Source organism: Canis lupus, chromosome 18, assembly GCF_048164855.1.
Source record: "Canis lupus baileyi chromosome 18, mCanLup2.hap1, whole genome shotgun sequence".
In the NCBI taxonomy this organism is placed as follows: domain Eukaryota; kingdom Metazoa; phylum Chordata; class Mammalia; order Carnivora; family Canidae; genus Canis; species Canis lupus.
Window position 1 is genome coordinate 45,340,279 of NC_132855.1, and position 26,273 is coordinate 45,366,551.

At 37.0% G+C, this 26,273-nt stretch overlaps 1 long non-coding RNA gene across 1 annotated transcript in view; it reads right to left on the reverse strand.

The window, feature by feature from the left end:
• LOC140609123 (uncharacterized) overlaps positions 1 to 14,272 on the reverse strand; it is a 37,284-nt gene extending 23,012 nt beyond the window's left edge. Inside the window, exon 1 of the long non-coding RNA XR_012011079.1 lies at positions 13,648 to 14,272. This is a non-coding gene — a long non-coding RNA (uncharacterized lncRNA). The remainder of the gene's footprint in view (positions 1 to 13,647) is intronic.
• Between the last annotated feature and the right edge of the window lie 12,001 nt (positions 14,273 to 26,273).

Consider the following 26,273-nt stretch of genomic DNA (forward strand, 5'->3'; position numbering starts at 1 on the left):
TAGTTACTCTCAAGGACGTGAATTTCCCATGCCTTAAGTATGGGCTACACTTAGTAACTTCCTTCCAATGAGAACATAAAAGAAGAGGAAATGGGTGGAGTGCCTTTAGGATGGAGAAATTTGATAAACCCTTCAGTGATCAGTGTTACAATCAGCAGTGAGAAGTCATATTGGTAATGTAATCCTTTATATGATGTGATGTGAAATGAAAATGCATTTATTTCTGTGGTCTTCCTCTTTAAGGTCTATAATCCTGGTCCAATCATGAAAAGGGAAAATCAGACAAATCCTAATCCCAATTTTCCCAATTAAAGGAAATTTTCTAAAAACAAAGTCTGAGGGGCTCCTGGGTGGCTCAGCCAGTTGAGTGTTTGCCATTGGCTCAAGTCATGATCTCAGGGTTCTGGGATTGAGCCCTACGTTGGGCTCCCTGCTCAGGGATGAGTCTGTTTCTCCTTCTCCTTCTGCTCCTCGCCACTCTCATGGTCTCTCTCTCTCTCTCTCACAAATAAATAGATCAATCAATCAAACAAACAAAAACAAAGTCAGACCTGAAAGTAAAAAGAAAAACAAAACAAGATTTTTTTAAAAAAGGAAAGTCTGGGAAACAACTAATAGGAATTTAAATCATGACATCTAAATGTAGAATCTGAGGTGCATGGTTGGCTGTGACGGTTATGTGACTATTGATTTCGGCTCAATTTTTAAAAATTTTATTATTATTTTTTTGCTTTTGACACATTATCAGTTTTTATTTAAAAACATGGTAAAAACATGGTGTTCAATAAAGCCAAGTCTGGGATGAAGGAAGTGCACAGACACCACACTGCAAGCAGTAAAGTGCATCTGAAAGAAAACAAGTATGCTGTCCTGTTCCCCCGTGCTCCCAGAAGTGGGCAGGCTGTGGGCACGAGCCCCAGACTCTGGGCCTCGGGTGCCCATAAGGGCCAGGATATGCCAGACTACTGTGTCGCTGAGGTGTGGAGGATCAAGTTGGGAGACCAGGACCATGGGAGGCCAGCTGGGAGCAAGCCCTGAGCTGGGCTCTGCAGCATGGAGCCTGCTTAAGATTCTCTGACTCTCTCTGGAAAAAAAAAAAAAAAAGTAAAATCAAAATCTGATGGGTTCCTAGAGTAAAAACTGTACATTGGTTAAAAACTAAAATTAAAGAAATACAAATGAACATGGAATTTAGTTAATAATGTATCAGTACCACTTCATTAATTGTCACAAATATGCCACACTAATGTAAGATATTAATGAGGAAAGTGGAGTGGTTAAAACAATAAAACTATATTATCTTTGTGAGATTTATGTATATGCACATCATTGGATAAGCAATTCCATCTCTAGGAATTTACCCCAATGGCCATCTTGACAAATATTAAAAAAAAATATGCAAAGTGTTGTTTACTGTGGTATTATTTGTAACCTCAAAATATAGACTACACCTTAAACATCTTCCTATTTGAAATTTATATTCATAAAATTGGGGTGATGCAGTGGTAACAAGGAATGAAGATGCCGTTTATGAACTGATATGGAGTGAAGTCCAGGATATAATAAGTTGAAAAAGCAAGGTTCATAGGATGTATATGACATGCTTCTTTCTTTCTTTTTTCTTTTTTCTTTTTCTTTCTCTTTCTTTCTTTTTCTTTCTTTTCTTTCTTTCTTTCAAACAGGGGAATTAATACATACATATCTGCTTACTTTTGCATAGAGAAACACAGAATTGTTAAACCAGAAACTAAAGAAAACAGTTACATGTAAAGATACGTGGGGGCAGGCCAGAATGTAGAAGGTATAGAGAAAGAAGTGAAGTTTTTCTGAATATGCCTAGTTATATGGTTTTATATTATGAATCAAGCATACTTACATACTGAAAAATATGGGTTAAAAAAACCTCAGAAATACACAAAAAAGAAATGTACTCAAAATGATGATAGAACCAGAGTAAATGATTCAAGTAAGCATTGAACACAATACTCTTGCTGTGTATGTTTAGTGGGATATGTTCTAGGTCTCATACAAAACCCCAAAACTATAAAGAATATTAAACTTAGTATGTTTGCTGTTAGAAGTGGTATTGGTATTGTATTTATAATACTATTCTGTATGGACTGTAGGATAAAGTAAATGTGTAGGCTCTTGTTGGATTTTTACTGTGGGTGAGAGGAGAATCAATAATGGAATGGTAAAAGTTAAGAATTCTGTACTGAAAACATTTAAGTATATTTGTGTGTGTGTGTGTGTGTGTGTGTGTATAATCCTATTCAATGCTATATATATGATCTCATACCTACTTCAACAAATACACATAATTATATATATATACATATATATATAAAATTCAACAATATGTATATGAATACACACATCTAATTCAAATGTATGTGGGTGCTCTCCTAGCTCTGTTCCTAAAAGTGTCTAGAAGCAATGACAACCCAGTTGCAATGAGCAACTAGTAGTAGAATCTAGTGATTTCTTTTTTAAAAACATTTATTTGTTTATCTAATTTTTAAATTTTTAAAATTTAAATTCAATTAACATATAATGTATTATTAGTTTCAGGGGTAGAAGTCAGTGACTCATCAGTCTTATATAACACCCAGCACTCATTATATCACATGCCCTCCTTAATGTCCATCACCCAGTTACCCCCTCTCCCTCTCCCCTTCAGCAACCCTCAGTTGGTTTCCTATGATTGAGTCTCTTATAGTTTGCCTCCCACTCTGATTTTGTTTTATTTTTCCCTCTCTTTCTCTATAATCCTCTGTTTTGTCTCTTAAATTCCACAAATGAGATTGTATGATCATTGTCTTTCTCTGATTAACTTATTTTGCTTAGCATAATACCCTCTAGTACCATCCAGAATCTAGTGATTTCTAAATACTATTCCTTAGTAAAAGGATTTTGGACTCCTTAGAAAAATGATTGATTTCATGTCTGACTAAGGAAAGGACCAAGCAAGACTGGAACATCTTGTTATGACAGAGGGCATGAAAAAGGTTAACAAACAGTCAGGTCAGAAGGATGTAGGAGCCAGTACAAAGCAGTCCAAATCTGGCATAATTGAGCTTCAAAAAGAGTAATGATGGTAATAGAGTATAAAATATTGAATACATAAAAAAAGAAACATGAGCTCCTAGTGATTCTACAGAAAAAGTGAATTATAACAGTTATAAACAGAGTAAGAAAGAGACAAGGTGGAAAGCTCTTTACAAAATAATGTCAGCTAATAAAAATGGAAGAGGATAAAATTTTGTATTTTGTAACTCCCAATCTGTTTAAAAGCATAGAAAATCAATCCCCCCTCCCATGATTCCTTGATTACAAAGGGTAAATTTACCTTTATGACAGAAAATTTAAATGAACCTTTCCATTGCCTATGGAGGGACAGTTTCTGCTGTGATACAGTGGTATATAGTATCACCAATGTTACACTTTTTCCTAGAAAAATTTGACCTGAATCTTAACTGATGAATTGATAATGTAAATGACCTCCTCTGTAGAACAACTGATCTGAACTCAAAAGGACTCAATGGTATCAAGAACAAAGGGAAGAAGAAGAATTGTTCTAGATTCTAGGAGACCAAGGAGACATAGTAGCCAAATAGAGGGTGTACACATTGACTGAATTTCAGATAGAGAAAAATAAAATATAAGGGATTTTTTGAAATAATAAGGAAATTTCAGCATAGATTTCTTCCTGGATGATGCTATATTAATGTTAATTTTCTAGAGTGTGATAATGGTATTATGGTTTTTAATGAAAATGTTACTGTTCTTAAGTCTTGATACATATTTGGGGATGAAATGTCATGATGCTTATAACCTACTTGAAGATGGTTTAGAAAAATGAAAAAATACATGTGTGTACAGGTATTTATATGTGCATAGATATATATGTATGTATGTATATATGTTTATCTGTAGGGGTGTATGTTTGTGTGTGTCTCTATGTGTACGTGTGCAGAGAGAGATTGAAAGAAAGAGAGCAAGAAATAGAGACAGAAAGGAGTGTTTTTGTTTTCTTTGGGAAATTACTGATCATATGGTAATTCTATTTTTAATATTTTGATGGATGTCCATAAAATATTTTCACATATTTTTCAATGACTGTACTAGTTTGCATTTCCACCAATAGCCCACAAGTGTTCCTTTTTTCTTCATGTCAATAAATACTCATTACCAATACTCATTATTTTTTTATTTTAGCTGTTCTAACAGGTGTAAGATGATAGCTCATTGTGGTTTTGATTTGCATATCTCTAATGATTAATGATGTTGAGCATCTTTTCATAGTATGTTGGTCATCTGTGTGTCTTCTTTGGAAAGATTTTCTATTCAAGTCCTTTGGCCATTTTTTAAAAATCAAATTGTGTGTGTGTGTGTGTGTGTGTGTGTGTGTGTATTGAGTGGTATAAGCTCTTTATATAGTTTGGATATTAGCCTTTTGTTGGATATACCATTTACGAGTATCTTTTCTGATTCATTAATTGGCTTTATCTTTTTTTAAAAAAGATTTTATTTATCTATGAGAGACTCAAAGAGAGAGGCAGAGACACAGGCAGAGAGAGAAGCAGGCTCCTTATAGGGAGCCCCATGTGGGACTCGATTCTGGGACTCCAGGATCATGCCCTGGGTCAAGGGCAAGTGCTCAACTGCTGAGCCACCCAGGCATCCCAGTTGCTTTATCTTTTTGTTGATGGTTTCCTTCATTGTAAAAAACCCTTTAGTTTGTTGTAGTCCAATTAGTTTGATTTGACTTTTATTTCCCTTGCTTGAGGAGACATATCTAGGAAAATGTTTTTATGATCTACATCAAATAAACTACTGTCCATGTTCTCTTCAAGGAGTTTTATGGTTTTAGGCCTCACATTTAGGTCTTTAATTCATTTTGAGTTTAATTTTGTATATGGCATAAGAAATTGGCTCAGTTTCCTTCTTTAGATAGTTCTGCAATTTTTCCAGCACCCCTATGTTTTTGCAGCATTATTTACAATAGCCAAGGTATGGAAGCAACCCAAGTGTCCATCCATAGATGAATGGATTAAGTGATGCGGTTGTGTGATGCTGTGTGCATATAGAGATTGCTCAGTCATAAAAAGGAATGAGATCTTACCATTTGCAGCAGAATGGACAGACCTAGAGGGAATAATGTTAAGTGCATTTAGTCAGAGAAAGACAAATATCGTGATTTCACTTATATGTAGAATTTAAGAAACAAGACAAATGAAGAAACAAAAAAGATACAAACACAAAAACAAACTCTTACATACAGAGAACAAAGTGATGGCTACCAGAGAGGATATGGGGTGGGGGGTGGGGGGAGGTGGGCATGGGTGAAAGGGATAAAGAGGATTAAGAGTACACTTTTTGTGATGAGCACTGAGTAGTGTAAAGAATTGTTTAATCACTATATTGTACACCTGAAACCAACATAACACTGTACGTTAATTATACCTCAATAAGAAAGGTACATAGGAATTCATTATGCTATATTTATACTTGTAAGTTTTAAATTTTTAAGTAAAACAACAAATTAAGGCAACAGCAACAAAAAGGATTCTCTAACCAGCTGCCATATCTTTCTTTTTTCTCCTTTTGAAGTTGCCACTGCAAGACCATAACTCTTGTCTTTGGTCATTTGAAAACTTACCTTTGCCCTGTGAATAGCTTTTATAATATGACCTTCTAGTGAATTTTACATTATGTCCTTGAAAGGAAATAGGATAATGCTCAAGTGAATCATTGAAATATTTAACACACTCTGAAAAGTGATATGAGATCAGAAAAGTGTGGTTGTCATTTTCTACTTTTCTCATTGTGGATGTAACCTGGGAACCCTGGAGAATTCCTGTAATCGGTTATGGTGGTAGCATCAGATGATACAGTTGACATGTCTTTTATATCTTCATTATATCTTCTAAGATGCACTGGGTGGTCTTTCAAATACTCTATGTCAGCTCCAAGGATATTTTAATTTGTAATATAATTTTCCTGAAATAAAACATTCTCAAATAAAAAAATAAAAATATTCTCAAAATTAAAAAAATACTAGTACATTGTCAAACTGAGAATTATTATAAATAATAAATCTTCTTGTGTTTCCTCAACTGTATAGTCAGTTTTAGGTAAATTTAAGGAAATTTAATTTCTTATAAAATAATTAGGCAAGACTTTCAATATTATTAAAAAATACACTTGTGCAAACTATTAGATAAGGCAAACATATTTTCAAAAAAGGAAATTCAATCCCTAAAAGTTAATGTAATGATAATTGATCCTAACTAGTCCTGAGATTTTAAAGTTATGAACCAATTAAATAGAAAGGAATAAAACCCCGAATATTTCGCTTCTTGAGATCTGAAATGATTTATTTTTTGCTGGCACGTTCCAGATTTATATTCCTAATACTTAATGTCCTTCTTATACTGCTTACTGAGAGGCAGAGCTGTAGCATTTGAAAATAACTTGAAACACAGTGACTATCAACTTAATGTTGATTAAACATGTTTCATTTCTTTGGAGTCTTGCCTCCAACATATACTATGGAAACATAATTGGCCTTTCAGAGAAACCTCCAGAACTTTGTTCTGGAAAATAGGAGGACCAGCTTGTTCTCAGAGAGCTATCTGATGAGTCCAGTGACTCATGCTGGAAATATCTATAGAATTTATGTCACTTTATTATTTTAGTGATAAATATTCCATGATCTGCTATGCCTATACATTAGTATCCTTGTCAAAATATATTGGAGACCATATAATTTTGGTAATTGGACAGGTTTAATCACAAATACTTTCTTTAAGTCTCTGTTTTTCTTTCTCTGTTTTTCTATCTTTCCATACTCATAAAGGACATTTTTGAAATAGTAGGAAAATTTATATGACTACTCAGGGGTCACGAGATCATGAAGTTTAGAAGCCACCATATTAAGTTAGACTTTAGTAGGGGAGGTGTATAACCTACTGCTAGGTAGCTTTTTATTATCAAATCTTTTCACACATCCATCATATTGTTTAGCAAAAATACTATGATTTCAGTGAAGAAATATCCTGCTCTTAAAAAAATATCATTTATTTGTTGGAAGCTCTGTATACATCACAGCCTGATATTAGAAAGAATACAGATAGTGGACTAAATTCAAAGCCTAAACTGTTTTCCACAGCATGGCATCCTTGGAAGTAAAAAGAAAATGTAACTTTGGGCCATTATGTGTTTTGTGAATGCAAACTTAATAATTTTTGCTATTGATCACACTTAAAAGTTTTTTTTTTTTTTTCCTCTTCCCTATTGCTGGTCCCCTGTGGCACATTTATATTAGGTTTCAAATCCTGTAGTTTTTTATTTATTTTTTTAACACTGTGGTCTTAGAATAGCCTAAAAATAGAGATTTGTTCTGTTGTGATAATCTTCCCACATTAAACTAACAAAAAAAACTTGCATGGGATTTCTTGCATTCTATTTGAGCAAGTGAAAATAGCTAATAATAAGAATTAGGAAGATTTAATTTTTTAAAAGGCTGCATCTCTTCATTCAATTAATTTTATTGTGTCTATTGTGTACCAGGAATTATTCCAAGATGAGTGAAGTCTAAAAGGGGAATTGAAGAGTTTTCCTCTGATACTAAATATGATATTTACCATACTAAAGTATGTTTTGAAAGCATGTATATTTTCATTAAGAATTGAAGAAGACCCAGTTTTGTGACAAGGTAGGATCAAAATAATCACAGCTCTTAGTATATATATACCACATCATTGAAAACCTAGAGTTTATTGGGCTGCTTTGTTGACTTCACTTTATGTATCTCTTTAAATAATCTGGATTAGCCACATAGCAATTTCTTTATTTTGAATAAATCACCCAACTTTCCTTGACTTACACTTGTACATAAAATGAACTGCTTGCTAGGGTCCCTTGACCTATATGGTTTCAGGACTTCTTTGGCTTCTGGTCTGGACTAGTGGTTTTGGATGTGATATCTCTAACACAATACAAGTGATTTAAATAACATTGTAGATTCTCCAAAAATGATTAGTTTTGTGATCGGTGTGTTCAGTTTTCTGGATTCATTGATGCCCACTCTAGTGTGAAGGATGTCACTGAGTGATGTGTGGAATTTCTTTATCTTCTGGAGAAATATGGGGACTACAGTCTTATTAGAGAGGTACCATGCAGTAACTTTGAGAAATTTAATTTTTGCTAAGTTAATTTTCATAAACCATGGTATAATTGGAAATGACATTCTTCTCATTTAAAATGGGATGGAAACGTATATTGTATCTATTCACATGAGAACTCTTTAGAGTAGAAATTGGAAAGTTGATCATTCTAAAATTCTGAGTAGAAAAATTTTTCTAAATTTTATCAAACTATAACTTTAAGAATGTTTTAAATGGATAATTTTCCTAGGGTTTAGAAGATTAAATGAATGGTAGCTGTGTTTTATGTTAAAATTTTGTAGTAGACCTAAGACCTGATTATTCCACTAATCATTGCCTGACTGGCAATGATTTCTAGGGGGTGTTTATAAATAAGTGTTTGGATATTCTTGTCAGTCTCAAAATAGAATCTAGACTAGTGTATCAACATGGTTTAGAAGTGCTCTTCATCTTTATAGTTAGCCAATCTGGAATATGAAAGAGCTTTTCTCATTTTATGAAACTAACAAAAGAAACTCTTTGAAGTTTAATAAATCTTTTTGAAGTAAACCTGAAGATGAAGCAGAACATCTCAATGCCTTTAGTTTCACAGCCCAAAGCACCATTATTTATAAAATTATAGGGCCTGGCCTGTTTTACCAGGACCATGATCCATTTGGCTACAGAAATGTTAACAGCTTTTTAATGATTCTACTACCTGCACAAATCATAGACCTTTAAGATAAGTGAGGAAAAAAAATAAATCTTTCCTATCAGTCATTTCTTCTTTATAAAACTTCTTTCAGGGAAGCCTGAATGGCTCAGCGGTTGGTTTAGTGCCGCCTTTGGCCTAGGGCATGATCCTGGAGACCCGGGATCGAGTTCCGCATCGGGCTTCTTGCATGGGGCCTGCTTCTCCCTCTGGCTGTGTCTCTACCTCTCTGTCTCTCTGTTTCTCATGAATAAATAAATAAAAATCTTAAAAATAAATAAATAAATAAAACTTTCACAGATATTTCATGTATTTAGATTTCCTAATGCTAGACTGAAGTTGAAAAATAATTTTGCTTTCAAGCAATTACCTAAAAATTTTTGCCTCCAGTGTGAGAAACTAAGTATCTGAAGAAAAGGAATGGGAAAGAGATTTTTTTCAAACTGTGTTCCTTTTTGTGCCTCTAATGTATAAGTTCTATGAATTTAAGTGTGTGTGTGTGTGTGTGTGTGTGTGTGTTTATGTGTGTATAAAAACTGATGATGAATAGGTAAATAATTTGGTTGTGGGACTCATCCACCAAAAGTATATTAAGCTAGGGGTTGTGTTAAAAAAAAAATGGAAATGTTTTCGTAGCCAAAACTGTAATTAAAGAAACACTATTTTGTACTTCTAGATTTCTATCTATTTCTCTTTAATATTCAGGTTATTACTGAAATCAGTGATCCAATAACATTTTAGATTATAATAAAAATGGTTCTCTTAAAGCAATAAAAGAATAGCATCCTGACTGAGTAGTTTTCAGAATAAAGAAGCAAACATGGTGTTCCTGAAGGATCAGCAAAGAAGAGTGGTCTGCTGATCCTAGCATTCAAAGTAGGGGAAGACGCTTCCAGTTCAGATAGTTGAACCTTCTTTTCATGATAGTAGACCCTAAAGCCCCTGGGATCCATTTTTCTGCATGAACCATTTATTCTCTTTACCATACTTAGGGCTTAGGAAAAATGATCTCTTCCAGAGTTATTATGGGGCACACAAAAATGCTCAACAAAGTCAAACCCAATGTTATCTGTTTTTTAAATTGGTCTTCCTGGATCTTAAGTGATAGCTTGCTATGGAGGTATAGTTTAATTTAATCTTTTAAATTTATTTTTTGATGTGTACAATTCCATGCCATTTAGTATATATGTACAACTATGGCTACTATCTGATTCTAGAACATTTTCATTACCCCAAAAAGAAGCCTACAAATCATTATAGACACTTTCTATTTCTCCCTCCTCCTAGTCCTTGATAGCTACTAATCTGTCTCCTGTTTCTGTGATCTTTTTTTTTTTTTTTGGCCTATTCTGAAATTTCGTATAAATGAAATCATATAATAAAGGACACTTTGTGTCTTTTTTCACTTAACATGATATTTTCAAGGCTCCACTCATATTCAGCATGTATCAGTATTTCATTTCTTGTTATGGCCAAATGATATTTCATTCTAGAGATGTAACACATTTTGCATCCATCAATTAATGGGCATTTGGGTTATTTCCACAATGGGGCTGTCATGAATAATGCTGCTATAAACATTCATGTACAAGTTTGTTTTTTAGACTTATATTTTCAGTTCTCTGAGGCATAAACTTATACACTGAATTGCTGGATATATGGTAATTCTGTTTTAGAACTGCCAAAATATTTCCCAAAGTGGTTGGACCATTTTACATTCCTACCAATAGTGTGTGAGGGTTCTAATTTCTCTCTATTCTTGTTGCTTATTATTGTTGATATCTCGTGATTTTGATTTGCATTTTGGAAATGACCAATGATGCTGAGCATTTTTTCATGTGTTTATTGGACATTTATATATCATCTTTGGAAAAATTCCCTATTTAGATCCTTTGCCCATTTTTATGTGGCTATTTTTCTTTTTGTTGAATTAATGTTATATGTTATATGTTCTGGGTACCAGTCCCTTCTCATAGACATGCTTTGTGAATGTTTTATTCCATTCTGTGGGTCTTCTTTTCACTTTCTTGATGGTGTTCTTTGAAGCACAAAATATTTTAGTTTTGATGAAGTACAGTTTATCCATTTTTTTCTTTTGTTGCTTGTGATTTTGATATGATACCTAAGAAACCAGTAACGGCACCTGGGTGGCTTAGTAGTTGAGCATCTGCATTTGGCTCAGGACATGATCCTGGGGTCCTGGGATTGAGTCCTGCATCAGGCTCCCCACAAGAAGGCTGCTTCTCCCTCTACCTATGTCTCTGCCTCTCTCTCTCTCTCTCTCTCTCTGTGTCTCTCATGAATAAAAAAAAAAAAAGAAAAAGAAAAAGAAAGAAACCAGTAACAAATCCAAGGCAATGAAGATTTACCTCAGGTTTGCCTATGAGCTTCATAGTTGTAGATCTTACAGGTAACAGTCTATATTTGGAGTTTATTTTTGTTTATGGTGTGAGGAAGGGGTCTAGCTTCATTCTTTTGTGTATGGATTTCCAGTTGTCCCCATACCCTTTGTTAAAAAGACTACTCTTTCCCTATTGAATTGTGCTGGCTTTTGTAAAAAATCAATTGATCATAAATATAAAGGTTTAATTTTGGACTCTCATTTCTATTCCACTTACCTAAATGTCTATCTTTAAGCAAGTATCATACTGTATTGATAGCTTTGTAGGAAGTTTTAAAATTGGGGAAGTGTGAGTCCTCCAAATGTGTTCTTCCCCTCCTCCCACACACATTGTTTTGTCTATTCTTGGTTCCTTCCAACTCGATATAAATTTTAGATAAGCTTTCAATTTCTGCAAAAAGATATTTTGATAGGGATTAAATTGAATTTGTAGATCAACTTGGGGAGTCTTGCCAAAAATAACAATATTAAGTCTTCCAATCCATGAGCACCAAATAAATGTATCTACATTTCTTTGATTTTTTTCAATAATATTGTGTAGTTTTCAGTGTAAAAGTCTTGTACTTCCTTGGTTAAATTTATTCTTGAGTATTTTATTCTTTTCAAAGCTATTGTAAATATAACTATTTCTTGATTTTTAGATTGTTCATTGCTAGTGTATCAAAATGTGATTAATTTTTGTGTACTGATCTTGTGTCCTTCAACTCTGCTAACCTTGTTTATTAATTCTAGTAGGTTTCCGTGGGAGTCTAAGCTTTGAATGTTATAAGAATACCATCCTTTTCCTCCTATTCCTGCAGCTTGTATGTGTGTGTGTGTGTGTGTGTGTGTGTGTGTGTGTATGTGTGTATAAACTTGATCCAATTTTAGCTTTTTAGGTGTAAGGTGGATTGAATAACATGCTATATTCCACACTGTCCTCTCCTGACTTATGACCTCATTTTCATAGACAGGAGGAATAACAATCTATTATATGACCATTCTCAAGGGCATTGCTGGCTGTATTGCAGAACCTTGGCAGTGGGTAGTGGTTTGCAGCCTCAATTTTAAAGCATGCAGCCTGATGGCAGTTTCTAGATAAACCATCTTAATAGAGCTTTCAAGTCACTCATGACTAGGATGGTCATATAATTTATCATCACCTCGGGACACTTAAGATTTAATGGGGCGAGGGGAATGTGTGCTATTAATTATTATGCCAGTACAACAGGCATAAACTCCAAATATTCTGGACAAATAGGAGGTATGATCACCTTTGCCATAACAGATTCTCAACAGGAGGATTCTCAAGTGTAAATTAGACAAAATGAAAAGGGCAAGCCAGGGACAGAGGATTTGTTACTAGAAGGTGCATATGGATTCAGTGGTGGAGAACAAGAGTTGGAAAGGCCAGATAATGAAGGATGCTCTATGCTGATATACTGGTTAAGACCATGGGCCTTAGACCTAGATTGCCTAGTTAAAAATCTGCTACCTGTTAGCTGTGTGAATTTAAGCAAGTTACTTAACCTCTCAGTGCTGTAGCCTACGCAAGTACAAGATGGGTTTAATAGTAGTCTTATCTGATAGAGTTGTTATGAGAATATAAATTAAAGATTTAAAATGGTGCTTGCCATATAGTGTGTTGTTATGTAAATATTAATCATGAATACTAAATATCTGCAGTGATTAATTGTGTCTTGGATGGGGATGTATGTTGAATGCACAGTCCAGGAGCTCACTGATTAGTGGGACTTTGACACTGGGACTTTGACAAATACATGCTTTTGACCACATTATAGCTGAGAGGAACCTGTAGTGGATTTGCCATAACCTACCTTTTCAGCAAGTGGTCTGCACTGAATCTCTGTGTCTTTTAAATATTTCAGAAGCTATTTCCCATTTCCTTTTCAAAATATAGCCTTGGGAGAGAGTTTTCAAAAGCTTGAAAGGTTCATGAGATTAGTAGGAATCAGCACGGCCTTCATAGTATGAAATTATCAGCTACCCAGAAACCAGCCTTATGGAGTGGCATGTTAATTGATGTTCTGAAGTCTAATTTCAAACTATTAAACTCTGAGAAGCATTAAGGTTATTTTTCCACTTTTTCAGTAGCATGTAACTGAAACACTGGGAGATTATTCTAGAGAGATACCCATAAGTTAGCTCAACTTGCCAAGTAAGATAACTCATTGGTAAAAAATCTAGGAAAGTCAAATACAGTATTTTTCTCTCTGACTTCAATAATTTTCTTCACTTCCTTATAGAAGAAATATTTAAGATTTTAGATCATTATTTGTCTGATTTTATCTTATTTTTTTGGAGGTCTAAAAAATAGAATATTGGAGAGCCTGGCAAGACAGTGGAGGAGCAGGGGCCTCACCTCCCCGGCCCCACCAACTCACCTAGATGACTTTAAAACCAGCCTGAGGGGATCCCTGGGTGGCTCGGTGGTTTAGCACCTGCCTTTGGCCCAGGGCGGGGTCCTGGAGTCCTGGGATTGAGTCCCCGGTTGGGTTCCCGGCATGGAGCCTGCTTCTCCTTCCTCCTGTGTCTCTGCCTCTCTCTCTCTCTCTCTCTCTCTCTCCCCCCCATCATGAATAAGTAAATTTTAAAAATTAAGAAAAAAAAATAAATAACAGCCTGACCACCTATGAATTTGACCTGAGATTTAAAGAGAGAACAGCTAGAACGCTACAGAGAGAAGGGTTTTCCCTTCTAGCAAGGTAGGAAGGCAGAAAAAAAAAAAATACAAAAGAATCCAGTGGGGGAGGGGCCCCAAGGAAGTGGGCTATGGTGGGGGTGGGAGCCTCGAGGACAGGAAGGCCCCACCCAGAGAAACGGGAACTTTAAATATCCGCCCAGATCCTTCCTGGAGGGAAGGCCCTCAGCAGGGAGCTCGGGCAGGATCCCAGTAGGGGCAGTGGAGCCTCCAGCCTCCCGGGGTCACTAACAGAGGAGGTGCCCCCAGGGGAGAGCACCGCACACACCGCACACACCAGGCCACTCTCTGTAAAAGGTTGGAATGCACCTCGGGGGGCCTCGGGAGAAGCCCGTTGGTCAGGTGGTGGCTTCGGGGGGAGGGGGCTGCAGCTGCGCCCTGCTGCCTTCGGGAGCTGCGGCCTGGGAGCGGGATTCCAGCTGCGCAAGCCCCGGATCCCAGGGCACCAGGGGACACAGCTGGGATCCTGCGCTCCGCACCTCCCCCCCCCCCCACAGGTGGAGGCGGGGAAGGCCCAGCACAGTAAGGACTCTCCTGCCACCTTCAACCCGGAGCTGTGCAGGTCAGTACCCCCGCCCCCGGGAGCATCCAGGCCAGTGCGGACTGGGAGACTGTGGTAGTTACTGGGGGAGCTGACTCCAGGGCTGGGGAACTGGCCACCACCAGTGTTGTCATTTCTCCTTGTGTCATTGTGTGCTGGGGGGGGGGGGGCAGGGGACAGAGGCCTCACGGGGTAAACAGCTCCAACTGAGCCTGGCACCTGGCAGGGGGCGGGGTAGCTTTCGTAGGTGCACACATCTGAGAGTCAGAACAGCAGTGCCCCCCCCCACCCCCCCAGAAGACTGGAAGGACAAGGGAAGAGCAAGTTCTTGACCCAGCAGCACCGGAAAGCTCCAGGGGAAGTTGAGGGGTTTACAGTATATAGAACTAGAGAGTACCCCTCCTTCCCCCCTCCCCCCTTTTCCAGTACAACTTGTTTTTATATCAGACTAAAAATTTCCAATACTTTTTCCCCTTTCCCACCTTAACTACAATATTTTACCACCTCTTTATTTTTAAGTTTCTTCCTTTTTGACTTTCATATTTCTACAATTATAGGTCTTAGATATTCTAAGATATATTAGATATATTCTAATCCACTTCTAGATTCCCCTCAACATACTCAATTCAATTTTGGGAGATATATGAGATATATTTTTTTGTTGTGTTTCTCTGCCTCATTTTGTTCTACAATGGCGGAAGTTAATGCCTTCTAAAACATGACCAGCATGTACCCAGAACCAAGTGGACACCATGCTGGTTCATTCTGTGAGATTATATTCTCTCTCCATTCCCATTCTGCCCCCCTCTTTTATATCGTTTATGTTTGGTGGTGGGGCTTGCTACAAGTATTGCTGGTTTATATAAATTTGGACTGAGCATCTTCTAACAACAGAACTTACTACACTCAGAACCAAGAGGATCACCCTCTAGGACCCCTCGGGTAGACTACATTCTCCCTCCACTACAACTTCATTACCACCACCATCTCCCAGTCTTCCCCATTTTTTTCTTTCTTTTCTTTTATTTTTTTTTACTTTTTTTCCTCTTTATTTTGCTTTTTTCTCTTTTTCCTTTTTCCTTTTTCCTTTTTGTTCTTCTTTGGGATTCTGGCCTTTTATTTTTTACTACTTTGTTTTAAAATTTGTTTTCCGGGATCCCTGGGTGGCACAGCGGTTTGGCGGCTGCCTTTGGCCCAGGGCGCGATCCGGGAGACCCTGGATCGAATCCCACGTCGGGCTCCAGGTGCATGGAGCCTGCTTCTCCCTCTGCCTGTGTCTCTGCCTCTCTCTCTCTGTGTGACTATCATAAATAAATAAAAATTAAAAAAAAAATTTAAATTTGTTTTCCACTTTAATAGTCCTTTTGTTTTATTTTTTTCTGATCTTTGTTTTCATTTTCTGATCTCTGACCTTGTCAGAATCATCTAGGGTGAAATTTATGTAGGTTGTGGTTGATATTCTTGACTTCTTGACTCAGCCCATTCATACAGCCACTCTGCACTGAGTAAAATGACTAGAAGGAAGAACTCACAACAAAAGAAAGAATCAGAAACAGTATTCTCTGCCAGAGAGTTACAGAATATGGATTACAATTTGATGCAGAAAGCCAATTCAGAAGCAATTATAAAGCTACTGGTGGCTCTGGAAAAAGTGCATAAAGTATTCAAGAGACTTCATGACTGCAGAATTTAAATCTAATCAGGCTGAAATTAAAAATCAATGAAATGATGTGTAATCCAAACTGGAGGTCCTAACGATGAGGGTTAATGAGGTGGAAGAAAGAGTGAGCGACATAGAAGATAAGTTTATGGCAAGGAAGGAAGCTGAAGAAAATAGAGAAAAACAATTAAAAGACCATGGGGAAGGGTTAAGGGAAATAAATGATAGCCTCAGAAGGAAGAATCTGTGTATAATTGGAGTTCCAGAAAGTCCCAGGAGGGACAGAGGGCCTGAAAGCATATTTGAACAAATCATAGCTGAGAACTTCCCTAATTTGGGGAGGCAAACAGGCATTCAGATCCAGGGGATAGAGGGGTCCCCCCAAAACCAATGAAAACTGTTCAACACCTCGACATTTAATAGTGAAACTTGCAAATACCAAAGAGAAAATCTTTAAAGCAGCAAGAGACAAGAGATGCCTAACTTATATGGGGAAAAATATTAGATTAACAGCAGACCTCTCCACAGAGACCTGGCAGGCCAGAAAGGGCTGGCAGGATAATTCAGGGTACTAAATGAGAAGAACACACAGCCAAGAATACTCTATCCAGAAAGGCTCTCATTCAGAATAGAAGGAGAGATAAAGAGCTTCCAAGATAGGCAGAAACTGAAAGAATATGTGACCACCAAACCAGCTCTGCAAGAAATATTAGGGGACCCTGTAAAAGAAAGAGGAAGCCTCCAAAAATAATCTGCGAAAACAGGGAATGAATAGGTAATACAATGACACTAAATTCATATCTTTCAATAGTTACTCTGAACGTGAATGGGCTAAATGATCCCATCAAAAGACGCAGGATTTTGGACTGGATAAAAAAGCAAGACTCATCTATTTGCTGTCTACAAGAGACTCATTTTAGACCTAAGGATACCTCCAGCCTGAAAATGAAAGGTTGGAGAACCATTTACCATTCAAATTGTCCTCAGAAAGCTGGGATAGCAATCCTCATATCAGATAAATTAAAGTTTATCCCAAAGACTGTAGTAAGAGATGAAGGGGGATAGTATATCATACCTAAAGGGTCTATCTAACAAGAAAACCTAACAGTCATATTTATGCCCCTACTGTGGGAGTGGCCAAGTATATCAATCAATTAATAACCAAAGTAAAGACATATTATTAACAACACACTAATAGTAGGAGACTTCAACATGGCACTTTCTGCAAATGACAGATTTTCTAAGTACAACATCACCAAAGAAAAAGGGGCATTAAATGATACACTGGACCAGATGGATTTCACAGATATAGGCAGAACTTTCCATCCGAATGCAACAGAATACACATTCTTCTCAAGTGCACATGGAACTTTCTCCAGAATAGACCACATACAGGGGCACAAATCAGGTCTCAACCTGTACCAAAAGATTGGGATTGTCCCCTGCATATTTTCAGACCACAATTCTTTGAAACTATAACTTAATCACAGGAAGAAATTTGGAAGAAACTCAAACACGTGAGGGTTAAACAGCATCGTACTTAAAGATGAATGGGTCAACCAGGAAATTAGAGAAGAATTAAAAAGATTTATGGAAACTAATGAAAATGAAGATACAACTGTTCAAAATCTTTGGGATACAGCAAAAACTGTCCCAACAGGGAAATACATCACAATACAAGCATCCCTGAAAAAATTGGAAAAAACTCAAATACACAAGCTAACCTCACACCTATAGAAACAGGAGAAAGAACAGCAAATAAAACCTACACCAAGCAGAAGAAGAGAGATAATAAAGATTCTAGCAGAACTCAGTGAAATAGAGACCAGAAGAACTGTAGACAGATCAACAAAACCAGGAGTTGGCTCTTTGAAAGAATTAATAAAATAGATAAACCAATTAGCCAGGGTTATTAAAAAGAGAAAGGACTCAAATTAATAAAATCATGAATGAAAAAGGAGAGATCACCACCAATACCAAGGAAATACAAACTATTTTAAAAATGTATTATGAGCAGCTATATGCCAATAACTTAGGCAATCTAGAAGAAATGGATGCATTTCTGGAAAACCACGAATTACCAAAACTGGAACAGGAAGAAATAGAAAACCTGAACAGGCCAATAACCAGGGAGGAAATTGAAGCAGTCATCAAAACCCTCCCAAGACACAAAAGTCTAGGACCAGATGGCTTCCCAGGGGAATTCTATCAGACGTTTAAAGAAGAAAGAACATCTATTCTACTAAAGCTGTTGCAAAAGATAGAAAGGGATGGAGTACTTCCAAACTTGTTTTATGAGGCCAGCATCACCTTACTTCCAAAACCAAAGACCCCACCAAAAAAGAGAATTATAGACCAATATCCCTGATGAATACAGATGCAAAAATTCTCAACAAGATTCTAGCCAATAGGATCTAACAGTACATCAAGAAGATTATTCACCATGACAAGTGGGATTTATCCCCGGGATGCAAGGTTGGTTCAACACTCATAAAACAAGCAACGTGATAGATCACATCAACAAGAGAAAAAACAAGAACCATATGATCCTCTCAATAAATGCAGAGAAAGCATTTGACAAAATACAGCATCCATTCCTGATCAAAACTCTTCAGAGTGCAGGGATAGAGGGAACATTCCTGAACATCTTTAAGGCAAGGGAAACAAAAGCAAAAATGAACTATTGGCACTTAATCAAGTTAAAAAGCTTCTACACAGAAAAAAAGTCATAAAAATGAGACAACCTACAGAATGGGAGAAGATATTTGCTTATGACAGATAAAGGGCTAGTATCCAAGATCCATAAAAAACTTATTAAACTCAACAGCAAAGAAACAATCTAATTATGAATTAACAAATGTTGGAAAGGATGTGGAGAAAGGGAACCCTTCTGCACTGTTGGTGAGAATGTGACCTGGTACAGCCACTCTGGAAAACTATTTGGGGGTTCTGCAAAGAGTTAAAAATAGAGCTACCCTACAACCCAGCAATTGCACTGCTGGGGATTTACCCCAAAGATAAGATGTAGTGAAAAGCTGAGACACCTGCACCCCAATGTTTATAGCAGCAATGTCCACAATAGCCAAACTGTTGAAGGAGCCTCGGTATCCATCAAAAGATGAATGGATAAAGAAGATGTGGTCTGTATATACAATGGAATATTATTCAGCCTTTAGAAATGACGAGTACTCATCATTTGCTTCAACGTGGATGGAACTGGAGGGTATTATGCTGACTGAAGTCAGTCAATTGGAGAAGGACAATCCTTATATGGTTTAACTCGTATGGGAAATATAAAAAATAGTGAAAGGGATTATAGGGGAAAGGAGGGAAAATGAGTTAGAAAAGTCAGAGAGGGTGATAAAACATGAGAGACTCCTAACTCTGAGAAATGAATAAGGGGTAGTGGAAGGAAAGGTGGGCCTGGGGATGGGGTGACTGGGTGATGGGCATGGAAAATTGAACTACAATAAAAAATATGCAAAAAATAAAAAATCGAATATTTACTTGTATTTAGAAACTATATATTTAATAGGATTAAAATTTCCTCAGAATATGAAAAATGTTAGCTACGAGAAGAACTTCACTGAAAATTCATCTTTGGCTCACTCTAAAAGGAAATTCACTTTTTTTTTCTTTTTATCAATTTCTCTAAGGTAACAATAAGAAGTTGGGACCATTTATTACTGTTTTAGATATGATGTGCTATGAACCCATTTGTAATTGTCAGGCATTAGAGTAGATATGGATTCAAAATTCAAGATGGGCTTTTTGTCACACTCCAGTTGGTGGTATATGTGAAGTAAGGGGACTTGGATATTGATCTAGGAAATAGGCTTGAATTTTTTATGTGGGCTCTTTTTATATTAGGAGGTAGCTTTCTTTAATAAGATTTTGTATTTAGCTTTTTGCCTTTTAGATAACTTTCGGCATCAGCTTATAATTAAGAAAAAAGATATTCAACTTCTGTTGAATATAAAAATTAGTAGATTGCTGTTTTCTTTAAGCTGAGTGGGTTTTTTTTCCTACAAAGAAATTATCATAGGACTTCTTTAAAACTTACTTCTACATTCAACATAAGCTTTATTTTATAAAATACAGAACTATTTTAAAGAGATTTGCCATTCTCACCTTAGAGCACTGAGTATCTTTGCCATTGAAAGTCTCCTAGTGTGGTTTCATTGCTTGTGAAAATTATCAGTTTAGTAGCGACCCATGATCATGGGAAGAAGGAAGTATTGGGATTCTCTATTGTGAGTGTTGGTAAAGGATTCTTTCTCCTATGTATGCTGAGATTTGAGAAGCAGGAACTCAAATAAAGCAGCTTTAGGAACTTCTGAGAGAGAAGGAATACATATCCCAGCTCTCTTCCCCAGAACCTGTGGCTAGGGTGGTGAGCCAGGGTGCATCCTGTGTTCCTGAGAGGCCCAAAGATTAGAGGAACTAGGAGTTCCCAGAGATAAAATTTCCTTGAGGAAAGCATACCAATACTGTCAACTTGGGATCAGAACACATGTTCCCTGGGAGGCCTGATTTCAGTTGCTGCTTATGCATAAAAGTAACAATTTTTCTTTAAGAATATTTAGATTACAGCAATTAAAATTTTCAACAGACCCTAAATGACCAGGAGCTAGGTTTACCATGTTTAAAATAACGGACACATTGCCCAAGCATATGAAATATACTTAACATTTTATTTCACTGATATAAATTAACAAACACATAACAGAATCAAGGAAGCCATGAAAAGGAAAACCCTCATATTGCTCCAGCAAATTTTATTAGCTGTGAGCACAAGCTAAGTGACAGACCCTTTTCTTGACTAAACTTGAGTCAGTCTCCTCTCTTCTCTCCCTAACTCAATCTTGACCTTTGGGCTTGAGTTTGTCTTTGCCTTGCACAAGTCTAGCAAGAATCCTGCTAAGTTGGTTTAGCATTACTCCCTCACTCTTGATAATTGATCTGCCTTGATATGCAATCAGATTTCTCACCTGCCACCCTTGGTATCTCATGGCCCTGGCCTTCTTCCAGCAAGAATCTTGTCTAGCTGCTTTGGCCAGAATCTCCCCTTATGCCTGATGTTTCCTCTTAGGAATTTCCATCCCCGGCTCCACCCCTGCTCCTTGCCTATCAACCACCACTTGTCCATGCTGCAGTTCTGTACTGAAGTCTTTTCCCCCTGTACTACAATAGTTTTGGAATAAAATGTGGTTTTACAACTTCAATTACTGTCCAACTCTGGTTTTCTTTGATATAGGTAAGCTTAAAAGAAACTCAATACATAATTGTCAAATATTATTCATTATGTCCTTAATCCATGGAATTAAGTGTTATTAGTAAACTGATCTCTATCCTGCCCCTGTCACGTTGCATTTACAGGGCTGTATTTGCTTTTGGAGATGCCCATGGACCATGCATTAAGTATTAGGGAAGGAAAGGATGTGAAAATGAGAAAGAAGATAATCTAATTTATTGAATAAACACCATTTGGAGATTGGTAAATAAGCCAATAGTTAATGCTGAAATGAGGGGATGTCCATGCATAGCAGTTAGTATGTGCTCCCTATCCATATACTTCTGTCCCCTGGGTTTGACTCAGACCAAGGGTTTGGCTAGCCCCAGAGCTGCTTCAGCCTTAGTAGAGAACATAAAGGCCAGGGGTGGTCAGTAGGGGTCAGGAGACACCCCAGCTCAAAACTCTAGTGACAAAGATAGACAAAGCCTTCCTGTTTCCACAGCTGAATATAGATTAGGGTCCACACTGAAATGGCAGTGGGAATTTTCAGCACAAAATAGTGATTGACGAGTCAGGAGAGCTCAGAATCCAGCTGCAGATAATTCCTGCTGAACCATCTTTCCCTGGACTATGATTGCAAAGCCTTCGTACTTGGAGGTGCTATGGTAGAGTCAGGGGAGTAGGGGCTTTGGGTCAAAGAGACCCATGGCACCTCCCATATCAGCTGTGCTGTTCATTAACTACCAAAATAGGAGCCATGTCTGTGTTCCCCTGTACCTCAGTTTTCTTACCTGCAGACAGGGTTCTATGCAAAAGGTGCTTAGAACAATGCCCTTTATTATCAATTCAACAGAGAAGAGGGAGCACTTACTATGTGCTGTATACAAAGGTAGGCTCTAGGGCACAACAGTGGAGCTTACAGTCTGGTTAAAAACAGACAAAAAAGACAAGTGAAAATGCAAATGAATAATGCAATTATGAAGTATTTCCTAACAATGAAGAAAAAACAACACATGATATAGGTATAGACAGTAACTGTGGTATGTTACATCAGATGGTATGATTAGGCTGATGAATCTTTAAATTGATTAAAAATAGCCTTTTACCTTAACCTCTTGTCCTCAGCCTGTTTGGGAAAGGATATCCTTGACTGGGAAAATGAAATCTTCAAGGCCTAAGCGTGCTCCATGAAGTAAGGATGTCAGAGCCAGGTTAGGTGTGTCTTGTGGGTTATGAAAAGGAATTTGGATTGGTATTTAAACTGGGTGAGGAATGGATTGGCGCATGGTTAACATCAAACCTGTGGTGTGGTGGTTATTACTATTCCAATCTGACTTTTATGGGGTATTAATCATGTCTTCCAGAAGTAAACAGGTAAATAATATATTGTAGGTTAAAAAGAAAACCAAAATATACCTGAATAAAATTTCATCAAAGAGCAATATGATTTCTCTTTACTGTTAATGTTTTTGGCAACAGTTTAGTTTGTCAGCTATTTTCTTCAATTAAAACACGAACTGGTATATAACAAAATGGTGCCTCCACCGAGATTATTTAAATTTTATTATTCAGCTACCAGATCTTCATCTGCTCCTGTAAGACAAAGGGGAGACTTTTAAAATGTTGCTTATATCTACTTGGGGAGACACACTGGTTATTAGAGTTGAAGAGCATTTAGGTCAATCTCTCTTTAGATAATACATATAAATGAAAGTTTCCAAGCCTAAATAAAAAAATGCATATGTATTGATAATGTACAAATACCAAAATTGGGTCTGAAGATTAAGGACACAGAAAACATTCTGTAGATGGTCAAGATATTACAGGAAGTAAATATATATACATAAACAGAGTACAGCCTAAAGAGTTTTCTAGGCTATAATTTTCCACATCCAAATCTTTATTGGCTATGTATATATATATGGCTCTCAATCTTCAGTATGGGAGTAGAAGAAACATCTGTGGTTCAAAGTTTTAAGGATAGTTCTGTTTCCTCTCTCCACCACAATCCACTCATTAGAAGTAAAATATAGTAGAATTATGTTGATGTCAAACTCTTGTGATGTCTTTGTAGAAATGATTTGTTCTAATGTAACTGTGTGTGCATGTTTGTCCGTAGTAAAGTAATGAATGGGAGAGGCAGGGTAGTGTACAAGGGAGAGAATCACAACATAAACAGAGGTGAAGTCTCATTAAATCCACATCCATACATATCAAATATGTGCATAGTTCCTGAAGTATTAAGATTTCCTTACAACTTTCTGCAAGAGGATCATAGAACCAACTAACAAGTTAAATAATTAAGAAAAATTCCAGCAACTAGTTTTGCTTTGTGAAACTATGTGAACTGCTTGTACTGATCCCCATATTTCAAACAGTTAATACTAAAAAAAACAAAAACAAAACAAAACAAAACAAAAAACAGAACATGGAAGACAACATAGATAAGATTACAGGGGACAACATCCAAAGATCTCTATCATGTCCCAAGGATCAGGACATTTCCTAAAGACCTCAACTCAGGGTATAGCTACTTTTCCTTCTAGATCTTTTAAGGCAGATGTGTTGTAAAAATTTGACTTTTCTACATTTTTTTTTTCATTCTCAAGGACCTGACTTTGAGATCAGGGTCATATAATGGGAATTTGCAAAACTTGACATCATACTGCTGTGAGGATGTGAAAAAATGCTTTGCTGTAGCAAGCTATCAAAAAATACATTCACATTTGACCCTGCTAGGCAGGACACTTGGGATACAATGATGATTCTTGCTAACCACTAATGTCTTCTTCACTTTGTTCCTAAAATCCTCAACAACACTCTTCAAGGGCTGATGATGAGTTACTAACAAAATACATATTAAACTGGAATATTCTTGGGACATGCAGAGCTTTCAAATAAAGGATCACTTTCAACAAAGTTTTCGAACTGGAAAACTGCTATGGTGGAGGTGCAGTCAGTGACCTTTCTAAACCTTGAAACTGATTATGTTACTTCCCCATTTAAAATCCGAAAAGAACTTCCCATTGCTCTTTGAATGATGTCCATACTCCTTAACATAATTGACAAGGCCTCACATGGCTCCTGCTCATTTCCCCAACTCATCTCTCTCCATCAAGCCTGCAGTTAGTTCTTCCTCTCAGTACACCAAATTGTCCTCCTTTTCTCATAGACCTTGCCCTCATCCCTCTGACCTACTGCAAATTTGCTATCCAGAGACCTCTTGTCTTTTCTCTGTGCCTGGATCACTCCTATCTTTATCCAGGTTATAGGGTTCATGTTCCTTCCTGTCCTTGATCCCCCGGGAGCTGTATATTCCTTTTTATTGCTTTGTGCCCTGTTAACTGCACTGAGGCAAGGATTCTATATATTTCACTCATTCTGGTGTCACTATGCCTAGCCCAAATTAGTGCCCTCTGAACATCATATGAGTCAATACGTAAATGAAAGGATACATCTTTGTGTGGTTTCATCAAGTTTAAAAATATGCACTTAATAAAGGTAAGCCAATAATTATTTTTATTACCTTTTTCTGATATTTTAACCTCTTCTTCTACATCAATAAGTTACTGTTTGTCACTCTGAGACATAAATAGAGCCCCTGAATTTCAATTGTAAATTTTTCTTCTGAGTATAAATTCTTGTCAGTCAATAGATGCATCTCTTTGGGTTTTGCCAAATTTCTTTAAGTGATAGCATTTGCTAGATCCATTGTTTCAGCAATCTGACTTTTTGTTGCCTGATCTTACAGTCCATCAATGGGACTCTCTCAGCATATAATAAGTGAGGTTCTCTTTGCTGAATCCAAAGGCTGGTTCTCAGTGCTGGTGATCACATACCAGGAACACCTTCCTCTGTGTACCACAAGTAAAGCGACTGTGCTTCCTTCTGGTAGTACAAACTTCCAGTGGCCTGGTTGTCAGACAATCAAAATGTTCCCAGCATTTATCCCCAAAGGGTTGTCTGTCTAGGGATGAATTCCAAAAACCAGAATATATCACTCTGTGTCCTGTCTGGTCTTCCCCTCTTGTTCAAGTTCTCACTCATCAGTGTCAAGCCTTGGTGTCTACCTGGAGAAGAGTAATGTTTATTCCAAGGTGCTGATTACACATGCTCACAAACATCCCAGACTCAGAGTGCAGAAGTACTGCTGAGTTGCATGCAGCAAGAATAACCAGAATAGGGAAAAGTGGCCTTGTGGCCCCTGGCTCTATACCCAGAGTCTCACAAAATATCTCTGGAAAAATTCTCTTTGCTTTTGGCCATCACTCTTTCTCTATTATGTCACCACCTTTCACAGCCCTTCCCAGAAAATACTATTGCCATCTGTCCCCAGAATTTCTTTCTTGTATACATGCCTAGCCATGAGGTCAATAGAAATGAATCAATATGTATTAAATAAGAATCTTTAAACAGAAACATTCTTAGAACAGGTTATGTATTGATTAATTAATGAAAACATTGTGATTAGCAGTTCACAGAAACCTCACCCTGTATTTCCCCAGAATCAGTGGCTTAGTATTTGCTAATTTGTGTTCATGGTGTCTTTAGAGACCTAACTATGGTGTATGTTGCAGATTGGCCATATGTATTCCAAAAATATTAATTTTTGAAATATGTACTGAGGCTGCCAGTTTTCCTTGGTCTGTGTACTCAGGAGTTGGTGATTGGCACTCACGCCTATGTTTAGCCAGTCAACATTTGGTGATCTATTAAAACCGATGTGTATCTGATTAAACGGACTTAGGTATTATTCTATGTCACTTTAACCAAATTAACCCTCACAGATGAGGCTAAAGAACTTAAAAAATATCCTAAAACAGAAACAAAGGTGGGATGACATTTGTAATATGCAAAAAACACAAGTGGACA